This window comes from Eumetopias jubatus, unplaced genomic scaffold (genome assembly GCF_037043125.1).
Source record: "Eumetopias jubatus isolate StellerSeaLion01/CBP00866 unplaced genomic scaffold, mEumJub1_p1.0 scaffold_3, whole genome shotgun sequence".
In the NCBI taxonomy this organism is placed as follows: Eukaryota; Metazoa; Chordata; class Mammalia; order Carnivora; family Otariidae; genus Eumetopias; species Eumetopias jubatus.
In genome coordinates this window covers 52,585,526-52,599,994 of record NW_028274809.1, presented here as the reverse complement: position 1 = coordinate 52,599,994, position 14,469 = coordinate 52,585,526, and the positions used below count along the sequence as shown (strand labels likewise).

The window sequence follows — 14,469 nt, the reverse complement described above, 5'->3', positions numbered from 1 at the left end:
GTAAAATATTAAACCAAAGAGATTTTTTTGATCTATTACTTATTTCCAGAGAGCAATAAATTTATTATTCACATACTCTGAATGAGCTTGCATCAATCACTACAAGACGTTCAATCAAATTCATCTTGAAAAATGAAATGGCAAATGCATTTAAATTCAGGAAAGCCAATTTGGGGCAATTGACTGTAATTAAGAATGTTCACTGGGATGAGGTCTACTAGATTCATGAATATATAAGAAAGAGCCTTGAAAACACTAAGAGTTAAATATCAGAGTCGGGATTTTAACATCCAGCTGAAAATAAGACCAGAAAGGTTTGTGTGAGTGAGTGAGCGAGTAACTGAGCAAGCGACTGAGTATACTTGAGTGTGTTTAGGGACGTGTGTATGTGTGTGTGTGAGCGTGCATGCGTGGGTATGTAGAACTACAGTTAAGATTCCCAAAAGGAAGAATTGTAATTCTTCCTTCCTCCCTCCCAAACCCCAAGCCTCACCACCATCAGAGAGTGATATATTCCTCATCTTTACTCTTCCTACCAAAGACTTGGAATCTTGTGAGTTTCTGTTTAAATTATGGAAACTTGATAGGAAAGGCCTTAAAGAGTATACCATAAGAAGAGTACGCCATGGAGGTGTAGCATCAGGAAAACTCACTCTCTGAAACCAAGCTTTTAGGGAGAAGCCAAAGGTTCCCTGCCATCCTCCTGAGTAGGTACTATTGGGGCAAAGAACAGCCACAGTTATCGTTCCTGCGACTACAAGACAGTAAATCCAGAGCAAACTCTTCCTGCATGCGAAACAGGTCATCTCACCATTAGTTTGAGGCTTAAAAAGATGGTGCCTTCTGAAGTGCAATTAAATGTGATGCCCTGAGCTTGCTAGAGTCTCAGTAACACCTTCAACTGGCATCTTCCCAAGGTGAGCCATATTGATGTTGCTGGCAAGCAGTGGTGCCAATTTAATTAATACTTTTGACTGCACCGTCTTCAAAAGAGTAGTTCTAAATTTAACCAAAGCACTTGCCAGGATGCCAAAAATTAACATATTTGGTTGCCTTCACTCTTCCAACAACAGTCCTTGAACAACTGCCAAGTGCAGAGCACTTGGGTAGGTGCCTTGGGAACACATAGCCACATACAAGAGTGGGCTGTAGTTAAAAAAAAGAAAGAAAGAAAGAAAGAAAGAAAAGTACAATCAACTAAACGCAAGGCAGAGTGTGGTAAATGCCAAAAGTTAGATTCAAATGCAAAGGTTTTGAGAGCTCAGTAAAGGCAGATAATATATCCTCACTTCTCTTTCGCCCACTGCAGTAATGCGCTTCCAAACACCTGCTCTTCCTGTCCCCCACCCCCGCTCCAAGTCTCCTTCCTTTCCCGATCAGCATAGATCCCGTGCAGACTTCAGTTTTGGGTTCCTTCAATCTCCTAACCTTCCTGTCTGTTACCTCTGTTCACCCTGCAAATTCTCAGCTGGAGAACATTCTGAAGTTCCAAAGCTTCTATTCCAAAAAATATGTATTCTTGATCGAAAACCTCACATAATTGTAAAAAATTATGCCACCATTACAAAGTTAAGATGTCTCACCTCCAAGAGACCTTCAGGACAACCTGTTAATCCTTTGATTTTCCTCAGCAATGACTTCTCAGTTATTCTCTTCAGCACACATCCAGAACCTCCAACAGTCTCTGTAAATGTACTATTCAACCGTTGCTCTTTAGTCTCAGCAGGGAGAAAACCAGGATCACAGAGCATGAACTCCCTCAGGGTCTGGTTCTCGTGGGCGCTTCCTCAGGCTTTTTTTCCTCACAAGTTCTTATCCAAGCCTGATTTCCCCAACCATGCTCCAGAGCTCAGCCAGTCTCCTCCAAGACCTTCCTTCAGCAATTTTGAGGCCTTTCACCTTCAAGTGGTTCATCTCCCCTGGCTCTTTCCTTTCAGTCTGCAAATTTGTGTAAATCTCTCTCTCGGCAAATAATGCATTCTTCACCATCTTTTGACTTGTATGGATATGTATGATCATTGCTTTTTTTAGATTATAAAGGCTCACAGTGGAATATTTGAAAAATGCAGAAATGTGTAATTAAATAAAAGTTACTTCAATCCCATAGTCCAGAAATTACCATTTCAGTTAATTCTTTTTTTTTTTAAGATTTTATTAATTTATTTGACAGAGAGAGACACAGCGAGAGAGGGAACACAAGCAGGGGGGGCAGTGGGAGAGGGAGAAGCAGGCTTCCTGCTGGGCAGGGAGCCCGATGCGGGGCTCGATCCCAGGACCCTGGGATCATGACCTGAGCCAAAGGCAGACACTTAATGACGGAGCCACCCAGGCACCCTTCAGTTAATTCTTTACCATATTGGTGTATTCCTTCTATATTTTATTTTGTACATTTATATGTGTGGATTTTTTTATTTTGTAACAAAATTTTAATTTAAAATACTGTTTAAATCCTAATGTTTTCACCTTATTATATCAAGAATATTATTTAAAAAAAGAACATTATCTTTGTCAAATATTTCTTGAAAAATAATTTTAATGGTGACAAGTTAGTCGACTTATTGCTGTAGCCTACATTTTTTCCCCACACTGTGGGATTAACAATATTTTATAATATTTGTCACTTGAAAGGACAGATAAATATATTTTTACTTAAATTTGTATGACTTCAATTATTGGAATTTAAGTATTATTTTATCTATGTTTACCAGTCATTTTGTCTTCTTTTATGAAATATCTGTTGCTGTACTTTGCCCACACTTCTACTTATTTATGAGACTGCAAGTATTAACTCTTTTTCATATACGTACCAATAATTTTCCTACTTTGTTATATGCCTTTTAATTTTATTTATGGTATTATTTAATTATTTAATTTTTTATTTTTTTTTAGTCTTGAGGTCTTTTATTTTCTTTACATTTATCATGCCATGAATTCATAGGGAATGGGTTCCAGCAGTTCAGGCTCCTTTCCATTATTTCTCACACAGTGTGCTTCTCTGGGTGGGGCCGGCTGGCGCTTCAGTTGAACCCAAGTACCTTTCTCTTTGGCTTCCTTCTTTTTCTGATCATTTTCCTTCACACGCTTCAGGAAGCTGTCTGGGCTCTTTGAGTGTTTAATATGCTCAATGCATACATTTATTCTCTTGGCAAGAATCTTGCCCTTAACTTGGTTGTTTACAACAATGCCAACAGCATGCTGAGTAACATTGTAGACTCTTCCAGTTTTGCCCTGGTAACATTTGTGGGGCATTCCTTTTTGAACAGTGCCCATTCCCTTGATGTCCACAATATCACCTTTCTTATAGATTCGCATGTATGTGGCCAAAGGAACAACTCCATGTTTTCTAAAAGGTCTAGAGAACATATAGCAGGTACCTCTCCTCTTTCCCTTTGTGTTGGTCATTTTGGCGAATTACTGGAAGATGGCGGTTCCAGCCGAAAGGAATATGGTATTATTTTAAATTTAAATGATCAAAGTCTTAGATTTATTCTGTCGCTTTTATGCACTTAAATCATCCCCATTCCTGAAAATATACACAATTTTTCTTTTTCATAGAGACTTCACTTGTTTACATTTAACTCTACACCTCCTTGTAATTTATGTGGGGCTACAGTATGAGGTGAAAATCCAATTTAACTTGATCTTTTCATAATAGGGCAGCAATGATGTCCATAGCGTTTATTAAACCATCATTCCTGTCTACTCTGATATGTGATGTCATCTTTATTATTTATTCTATTATGCCATCCTGGTGGCCTTCTTGTCCTTCTGCCGCTCTGCTCCGTTCTCTCCAGCAAGCTGACCTTCCCAGGCTTTTTCCCACACTCCTTAGTAACTTGCCATCAGCGCATCTGGGGGGAAGCCCTGATAAGAGGAAAAGAGGAGTCAAGGTATTTCTCCCCTCTTCCTGCTTCAGTGACACCTTGAGCAGAGATTGCATTTCTCTGCCCCTGCTTGGACAGGTGCCCCGTCATTTTACCTGGTTTCCCTCATTGACCCAGCGCTGAGCTCTAGGAGCTCTGGCCCCCTTCTTGCGTGTCCCTCCAGCCTAGGGGTGTGGCCGTGGCAGCTGTGTTGTTCATCTTTGGGTGGCTTCTCAGTCCCTTTTATCACCAGTGTAACCCAGTGCCTGCATCAAGTTTCCTCTGCTTTAAATATTCAGTTTAATTTTGCTTTTCCTGCTTGGAACCTAACTGATGGCTATCACTCCTAGTCACTAATGTATGTGTTCTTTTCTGTACCGGGGCTACAGTTTCAATGATTGCAGCTTTTAGAAAACATTTTCATTCCACTCAGGTTTTATAAAATATTGTTCCCTAATTTTGTTTTGGAAAAACTAATTTTTTCAAGGGAACTTTAAAATTATTTTGTCAGTTTTTTAAAAAAATTTATCTTACTGACATGCTTAAAGAAACACTCATGTGAGTAAACAAAAATACCTATATAAAATGTTTATTTAAAAACTGTGCCAGTAAAAAAACTGAAAACAACCAAGGTTAAATACACTTAGGGTATATTTACACAATGTGATACTCTAGGTCTTTAAAAAGAATATGGTACACACACTGCTATGGGAGCATAAACTGCTATAATTATTTTGAAAAACTCTTTGGCAGTGTCTACGAAAACTCAATATATGAATACCCTATCACCTAGCTCTTCCACTTCTAGGTGTATATCCAACAGATTATATGTACATATGTTCATAAAAAGATGTACAAGAATGTTCCCAGCATCTCTATTCATAATATTCTGCCTGGGAACACTGCAAATATCCACTAAGGGAGGAATGTGTAAATTGTATTATAATGTAATGTAATATGGCAATGAAAAGCCAAACTACTGAATAACTCCTAAATATTGAGTATGAGACCAGACACAATAGCATACTGCGTGATTCCATTTATATAAAGCTCAGGAATGGGTAACATTAATCTGTGCTGAAAAAAAATCACAGTAGTGTTTACCTTTTAGGGAATTATGATTGGGAAGGGACATGAGGAAGGGATGATTTCTGTGCTCTTTTGTATGTATGATAAATTTCAATTTTAGAAGTTTAAAAATGTATAAGGTAGATCCATATGTATTGATGTAGAAAGATATCCAAGTTATGCTGCTAAGTTAAATAAAATAGTTGTTGGAGGGTACATAAAGAGAGAGTCCATATGTGTTAAAAAAAAAGACTATCATATATATGTGTGTGTGTGTATAAATATATATTCATATGTGAGGACTTACACACATATATACACACACACACACACACACACACTCAGAATTTAAGGGAATGAGAGACCTGGTTTGAGTTTTTCCCCACAAATACGAACCATTTCATAATAAAAAAAAACTCAATGGAATATTTGTGTTACATTGCATTGAAACTATAAGTTTATTTAGGAAAATAATTTTATCTTACATTATTGTTTTCCTAGCCAGAAATCTGGTATGTCTCGCCATGTGTTCATCTTCTTTTATACCCTCCAGTCAAGCGTTTAAACTTTCTTCCTGTAAGTCCTACATGACTCTTACAAGGTTATTGCTGTGGGTTAGTTATTTATTTACCATTGCTCTTATGAATGAAACTAATAGCTAAGCTTCTCAAGTGAGAAGTCTAACCATTTCCTTATTTCTCATTCATTGCTAACCTGCTCAACCCTAATGAAGCTTTTCTGGCAGAGATTATCAGTTGCCAAGTACAACAGATGGCTTCCATTTTTTAGCATGACACTTGTAGAAAGTCATTAATTCATCAATGCAGTAAATATTTGTTGATCATTTGATATATGCTAGACGTAGTCCCTACACTGTAAGTTCAAAGGTAAATACCACCCCGGCCATCAGACTGTGTATGTGTCTTACTGGAGCAAACCATAAATGGACACTCACAACACACTGTGGTATGTGCTGAAGTAGAGGTAAGCACAGTATTCCATGGACAGACATCACAGGGCCACTTGCTCCGGCTTGGGTTATTAGAAACCACTTCCCAGAACAGATGTTACAGAAGTTGAAAAGTAACTCTTATGAGAATGATTTACATTTTAGATGTAGGTAAGATGACTTCATTATCTGCAGAAGGTCAGAATCAAGAGAAGGAATATTATATTTCAGCACATTTAAGGAAATGATAATAATTCAACATGGCTGGATTATAGAACATGCAGTAGGTAATTATAGAAAGTTAGACCACAAGAGTAAGCTGAAGGCAGGTCATAAGGCCTTTAATGACGTCCTAAGGAGTTTAGAGATCAGTGACAAGCCACTCAGGATTTTTGTTCGTTTGTTTGTTTCACTAGAAAATTCTATCAGACATTTTATTTTTAATTTTTAGTATTTTTTTCTTGAAATTTAATTAACATAGTGTTATATTCGATTCAGGTGTACAATATCATGATTCAACGATTCTATACATTTCTCAGTGCTCATTACGGTAAGTGCACTCTTAATCCCCTTCACCTATTTCACCCATCCCTCCGCCCACCGCCCTCTGGCACTGAAGGTTTTAAAGATGGGAGCTGATAGGATCAAATTTGCACTTTAGGAAACTGAATTAAGCTGCATTGTGAAGAACAGATTAGAAAGGCAGAGACACTGGAAGCAAGGAGCCCCTACTAGCTTTAATACTCCAGACAGTGAAAATGAAGGCAATAAGATACCAGAAATTTCACACAAGCCAAAGTAAGAAAACCTGGTCATTAGCTGGAGAGAGGAGGGAAGGACTGTGGGGAGTCAAGGATGAAAGCAAGGTTCTGACCTGGCAGACCAAGTCAACTGTAGCTCCACTGACCAAAATGAGACAAACAAGAGCAATTTTGCAAGGGCAGGGAGTGATGCAATGGCGAGTTTAGTTTGAGAAATGTGGGTTTTGAGTTACTTGTGCAAAGCAGTAGGAGGCAGTGCGATATAAGGGCCTGGTCTTCCGGAACCGTATTTGGGAAGGAACACTGAACTTGAGAACTGTGAGAATCTGGCAGGGAATACATGCAAGTGGGTGAGATCGCCACGGGTAAGGACACAGAACCAATGATTAAGGGACAGTCTCCATTCCATCAGATTCGGGTAACTTGGTTTTGCTCTGGTTATCTTGGCATCTTGCTTTTGCTACCTGCTAGCCCTAGGACCATGCTTAGGCTCTTTAACTTCTCTGTAAGGGAAGCTATTAATATAGTATCTCCCTTATAGGGTTTTGTAAAGAATAAAATATCATCTATAAAAAAGCATTTAATACAAGTACAAATTTGATGAATATTGGCTATTATTACTATTGCTGAAGTTGTTATAAGTTTGAAGATAAACTCGAATGACCTGACACCTTTTAATAGGAAAACAGAGAAAAATTGCTCATGAAGGACTCTGAGAAGCAACAACCAGAGAGTTAGGGGGAAGATCAGAGAGTGTAATGTCACATTTGCCAACATGGGGAGAGGAAGGGAGGGAAGGAGCATCTCAAGAAGAAAAACTAGACAACAGTGTAAAATGCGGTGACAGAAGTAAAAGAGGGGCTTATTGAGCATCAAATGATTTTAACAAGCATAGAGTCATGGGTATTCTAGAAACAAAAGCCAGATTACAACTAGGCTGAGGAATGAATAGAAGGTGAGAAAAAGGAAGACAGTCTTTATAGTCATTGTGAAAAGAGAAAGGATGATAGAGAAAGATGGATGGGGGAAGAAGTTTGGCTGGTGGTTGGTACAATGGTGAAGACTTGACCATGGACATGCTGATGGGAAGACATCTTGCACTGAGGGTGCTTGTAGATACTGAAGAGAAAAGATGGCCAGCCAATCAAAAAGGCAAGGATGAGGTGGGAGCAGATGGCTCTAGTACAGGAGCAGGGAGGTCCTTGATTAGGAGGATGAACTTCTGCTCCACCGCCACGGAGGGAAAGGAGGCAAGAGAAGGGGGCAGGAGTTGGGAGGTTTGCAAATGCAGCCGGAGGAGTCTGAGGAAAGTTCCATCTAGTATTGTCTATTTTCTCTCGAAATTATCTGCTCTAACTGAAGAGTGAGACAGAGAGAGATCAAAGGTTTCAGGAGAAAGAAAATTTGAAAAGGATCTGTGGAAAGTGAAAAAGGGAACCAATTAGAGAAAGTCAGGGAATTTTCCAGGCAGATTTCAGGACCCAGTTATTACTGAAACTGTTAATTTGTCAGGCCATCAGTCTGTCTGTGCTAATTTTCGCCAGTAGTTCTTAGTAGTCCGGGATGGAGAATGGAGAGAGTGGGCAAGGAAAGGGGCTTACACTTTGGTTTTGCTGGTGGAAGCAGGGGAAGCGAAAGTGGCCAGAGTTGAGAGAAATGGCAAAAAAAGGGTTTAAAGCTTGGATAGAAAAGGGGTTGGAGCTTGGATAGAAAAGGAAGTGGACATAGGAGGGAACCGTGGATAAAAATAAAGGGAGCGAGAAGTTATAGATCCCAGTGAGATTGTGGAAACACTGATGGGAAGAACTAGAAGGATAAGAGTTTGTGGCCCAAGAGCAGCTGTGAATATTTCAGAAAAGTGGCATCATCTGAGAAGAACAGTCTGGGCTGGAGGCGTGGCAGTGGTGCTCTGAAATGGAGCGGATGTGAAGATTGTTGGTATAAGAAAAGCCAAGCTAATGAGAAGCTAAGCTGTTTGCTGGGAGACCCAATGATCACCGAAGCTACTCTGGAGAATGGCAGGAATGGGGTAGAAAGAAAGATGCGTCAGGTACCAAAACATGTGATGAAGGAAAAGTAGTGACTGAGGAGCTTACGAGAGCAAAAAAAGCATGGAAGGTGATACTGCAAAAGCATCATGAAGCCCCAAGAGGGAGTGAGACAAGGAGTCATAAAGGTCTGGAATGGCACGGAGGCATAAGAATTTTGACACTAGCTCGGTGTGGGAAATGGGTGGCACTCACTTAAGACAGATGCTGGAAAAGCCAGTTTTCAGTGAAAGCCAGGGAATGGGATCCACAGTTGCTGCAGAAGGTCAAGATGTGGGAGAGGTAGATTGCATAAGATCGGCATCACAGAGGACAGCGTGGAAGGTCTGGGAGGCAGGGGACAGAGGAGAGAAACCTTTTCAGCATGACGATGAGAATACAGAAAACACACAGTGGAAAGCTGTAAATTAGGAGCAGTAACCACAAATGGTAGGAATGTGAGGCACGGTGGGTTCACGGATTCTAATTGGAAACATTCCATGCCTCAGCTATTGTAGCAAACTCCTAACTGGCTTTTATGCTTCCAGCTTTGCTCTTTTAAATTCATTTTACATGATGTATCTGGGTTCGATTATATAAAATGTACTTCTAATCCTGTCATTCATCTCCTTGATTAAAATCCTCCATTGTTTTTTATCAAATCTCCAGTGCTAATTGCAAACTCCCAAAATTAGCGTTGTATAGAAATCTCCCCAGGTATCTGGCTCCTGTCCCCCTCCCCAGGCTTCTCTCCTCGCAGACCCTCAAATGTTGTACCCTATCCCTTCCTCACGCTGAACTCCATGAAATTTCCCCAAACTCCACACACTCTAAATGGAGATGGGGCGGGGGGGGGGGGGGGAATACTCCAGGTAGAATAAACAGTTTAAAGAGACGAGAGCTGGGAGCTTTGAGAAATGTCAAAAGATAGAATTTAACAGGACTCCGAAACATAATTAGATGATAAGACATGAAAAATAAGGAATGTTCGTGGCTTTGATTCCTGAATAAAGTACTGCCTCTTTGAAATGCGGTACAGTATAGGTGCTGCTAATTCTGCTCAAGCAGTTTAATTTTATGCACCTATCAGGCTAAATATTTTTTATTAAGACATACTTGTCTGATGTTGCTATTAACAATTACTATACACATGACCTTTTCCTCATCTTTCCAAGCTTTATATAGTTAAGCTTTTGATGTTGAGAGGCATATTGTTTAAGAGGTACTCTTCACAGCATGTAACTCATAACAGACACCTTGCAAAAATGTGTGTGAGTTTGTATATTTTTCAAAGATAATGAGCAGAAAGATTTAAAATCTGTTCAAATGTTTTCTGGCAAAATGTACGCGAATCGTGCCAAAAGGAATTGCATATTGCATGCCTTCAATCTGTTTTTGAAATATTTGTAGATACAGGCAACATCTGTTCCACTGGACAGAGATACACTGTAAGTGCTAATAACTTTGGAAAGCCCTGATTTTTAAAAGTTTGTAGTTGAAAATTAAATATTTTTTAAACAGCTACATGCCAAAGCTCTCTAAATGAACTTCATTTTTTTAAAAGAACTCAGTGATTGTAAAGAAGATTTTTTACAAAATAAACCAAAATTTAAAACTTAAAGAATTTTCTGAATGATTTCATCATGTGTTAAATATGTCTACTGGCAAAACATAATATTGCAGCCCAGCTCATAGATGCGGGTGGGGTGTGGTGTGGAGAGAGAACTAAGGGTCCTATTTACAAATATATAAAACAGATTCCAATTTAAGGTAAAACAAAAACTGTGTAGTGTTGAGAGAACATGAATGTGAGTTTAAAAATTCTGAGTGTAGGGGCGCCTGGGTGGCTCAGTTGGTTGGATGTCCAGCTCTTGATCTCGGCTCTGAGCTTGATCTCAGGGTGGTGAGTTTAAGTCCTACGTTGGGCTACACACTGGGCATTACTTAAAAAAAAAAAAAAATCCCAGCGTAAGGAAAATGATGAAGAATTGTCACTGAACAGCAAGGCACAGGGGAATGATTCAGGGAGATCCCTGATCTCTCCAGGGCACATCCAGATGGACCTGGTTCAGGATTAGTAAACGCTGTTAAGTGCGGGTACACCAGCAGCGACCACATTTGTCAATTAGAATAACATTGGTTCAGAAAAGTATAGGTCTGCATCAAAATAGATGAAAATAAGAGTCACTTTATAAAAAAATCTGTCTTGTGGCAAATTATATGAAACGGTAGAAATTTCTTTTTTATAGCTCTAGGAGGAAAGCCTTTGACAATCTCCTTATTGCCATTAGGCAGTATTTTTCAAATTTCAGGGAATCTCACTTTAGTGGATCATGAAATCCATTTGAGTTGATCATAACATTGTTTTTAAAGATCTTATTTATTTATTTGACAAAGAGAGACACAGCGAGAGAGGGAACACAAGCAGGGGGAGTGGGAGAGAGAGAGAAGCAGGCTTCCCACTGAGCAGGGAGCCTGATGTGGGGCTTGATCCCAGGACCCTGGGATCATGACCTGAGCCGAAGACAGACGCTTGACAACTGAGCCACCCAGGTGTCCCAATCATAACATTTTTAAAATGAAAAATAATATTTAAAAATGATATTGCATCACAGCTAATAGGGGTAAGAATTGTTAACATTCTGTCTCAAATGTGTAAGTGTGAGAAAGATATGAAATGTATTTCTTATTGTAAATCACAGTAAAAAAAAAAATGTTACACTTTCTCCTCTTTGGAGGCTGGCCTAGTTGCAATTTGGTCTAAAGAGCAGATCTAAATCAGAGAAGATCCTGGGCCAGATAAAGTCTAGGTATTACAGGCTCCTCTGAGGGTCAGAAGTGCAGAGAAGTCAAGTAGAAGAGGGAAGAGTCTAAGGGGGGTGATGGATGGGGTGGGTGGGCTGGGGGGTCATAACCGTTGCCCTACTCCTAGTGCTATAACCTGGGGAGACTGGACTGGACTTGGGAGGAAGAGGGGTATTTCTCGGCTCCCCCATGGAACGTTCACCCCATTCCTTTATAGTACACTAGGAAATAATAGCAAGGGAGAAGTTGGCTGGTTTTATAATCAACAAAGGAAAGCGCACCTTATTAGCTATTACAAGTTGTGGAATCAGTATTCCAGGGTCCATAGGTATTAGTCACCCAGATGCTAAACATCTCAGGTGATTTAGGAATTCACAAACCTAAAGCAAAGAACAAAAACTTGCATATCCAGTGAGTTGAAAAGCCATTGTTGTGTAATTGAATGACAAGTATAGCAATACTTATCCTCCCTGATCAAAAAAAATGAGGTGTTGAAAGACTGGTAGGGATGGTTGATCAGGGGAGGAAAACCAGGGGGCTGAGAAATAGGTTAGGAGGACGCATAATTTTCACCATGCACTTCTGCAACTCTTGAATTTTAAACCATGTGCATTTTACCGGTTTGAAAAAATAGCACTTTGCATTTAGGAAAGTAAAATAAGTGTCACATTAATGAAATGTTTAGATAAACTAAAGTAGCTCTATAGGGGACACCTTATTGGGTCTTTAACCAATAGCCATTCTCCTGGATCCTTTTTATTAAAAAATGCCTGATTTTTCTCCTGGTGGTAATATGTCCAAGCCCCAGAAGATGAATGAAGATTAGCCTACACCAAGCCAGTGATAGCAGGAGAAACCACAACCCTCCAGTGTGGGAGAGCCTGCTAAGAGAGGTGCTGCTCCAAACTGAGAGGCATGAATAGAAAGCCCAAGAGAGGAAGCTGAGACAGGTGCAAATCGGCCTGCCAGGGTGACTCCAGCCACCCTCCTCTCTTGTGCTAAGCCATGAGAGAGTATTAGTCCACAGCTAAAGCAATAAATGTGCACATGCGTGCGCACGCGCACACACACACACACACACACACACACACACACACAATCGCTAAACGCAGGCAATGATCATCAAAATTAGCTTTCACAGACAGGTCTTCTCAAATACACACATAAGAATACTATCAAAAATCACAGAAATTCCATAATGAAAGGAAGCAACAAATAAAGAATCATAAATATTTTCAGCAGGATATGAGAGGCTGTCTTATCCATGAAAAATAACAGGCTGAGTTATAAATCTTGAAAATAAAAAACATGTGGCTGTTAGTACTAAAAAAATTAAAAAGAGAGATGGACTAAATAGCCACATAATTATGCCTGGAAAGTAAACTAGAAAGCTAGACTAATAAGGCAGTGGATTCTCCTATAGTGGGGCCCAAGGAGACAGAGTGCGGGGGGTGGGAAGGAAAGAAGTATGGAAGAGAAATTCAGAAGATCCAACATTCAGCCAATACAGTTTCTCAAAGGACTGATATGAGGAAACAGGTCAAAATGAAAAGGGGTTGGGGATGCTGAATGCTGAAGAAAGACAAGAATTTTCCATTTTCCATTTAAAATGTACCATCTAGTGCTAAGCGGAATACATAAAAAGGACAAGCTCCTGGAAACCCTTGTAAAAATGCAAGAAAGAAACGAGAATTTGAAAATCCTTAAAATGTTAAGAGACAGAAGTAAACAACTTAATTACGAAGAAATGAAATGGAGATAAGACTTTGGTAAAAAAAAAAAAAGATGTAAAAAGACAATACAATAATTCTAACGGGGAGAAATGTCTGAAACTATAAGTTTATGCCAACAAAATAATTCACATTAGAAAAAATATTGAAATAATAGAAGGCAGGGAAAATGTATAGATGATAGGAAAGTTTAATAACAATAAACTTTTTTTTTAAACTATGGCTAGAAAAGTCCAGACACACAAGTTTTATAGCACAATATAAAGGAGATATGTACTTCTACTGAAAGAGATTTTGAAATTTGGAAAAACAAACAAAATCTTTACCTAAATGTATGATGTTTACAAAAGACCTATCTAAGGCAACATGATATAAAAATATTTGAGAAGAAAAATAATGGAGAAAAAATATATCAGAAAATTGCTAACAAAAAGGGCAGATGTAAAAATGTCAATATCAGGCAAAATAGAAATCAAGACAGAGCATAAAAAGGAAAAAGAGTTGTACAAAGATGAAAGGAACAACATAAAAATGTATACTCTTTATACTTCAGGTTCTTAACAGCAGAAATATGTAAAACAAAAAGGGAGAAAAAAAGAAATATAAGTGAAATTAATAAATGCATAATACAGATTATAATGTATCTTCCTTATAAATTGATGGATCAACTAAACTAAAAATAATTAAAGCTATTTAGAAACACAACTTCCAAACTGGTTTTATAAATAATAAATATATAGGGAACTTTGTATCCAGGGGAACATTCATTAAAATTTACCATTTTTCAGTCCACAAAAGAACTCTCAACAGGCAAAATTCTCAGATCTCAAAGCAATAAAATCATAGAGCCACTCACAATTCGGAGTGTTTACTATGTGCCAGGCATTGTTTTTTTGTTTTGTTTTTAAAGATTTTATTTATTTATTTGAGAGAGAGAGAGTGAGCACAAGCAAGAGGGAGAGGGAGAAGCAGGCTCCCCACTAAGCAGGGAGCCCAATGTGGGGCTCGATCCCAGGACCCTGAGATCATGACCTGAGCCGAAGGCAGATGCTTAACCGACTGACCACCCAGGCACCCCAGCATTGTTTGTTCTAAGCTGTGGTTGCTGAATCTAGCAAATAAAGGGACAAGATGCCAAGTTAAATTAAAATTTCAGATACACACTGAATAATTCTGTAGAGATTTTAGAACTTTTGGAAATTTTTAGAGATAATTAGCTTTCAAAGCATTTGGAAGAAAATAGAGAAATCGTCCTGTATCCTTCTA

General features: G+C 38.9%; 1 pseudogene; it reads right to left on the bottom strand.

Moving 5' to 3' along the window:
- Positions 1–2,894: 2,894 nt before the first annotated feature.
- On the bottom strand, positions 2,895–3,405 carry LOC148164692 (large ribosomal subunit protein eL21 pseudogene; annotated as a pseudogene).
- Between the last annotated feature and the right edge of the window lie 11,064 nt (positions 3,406–14,469).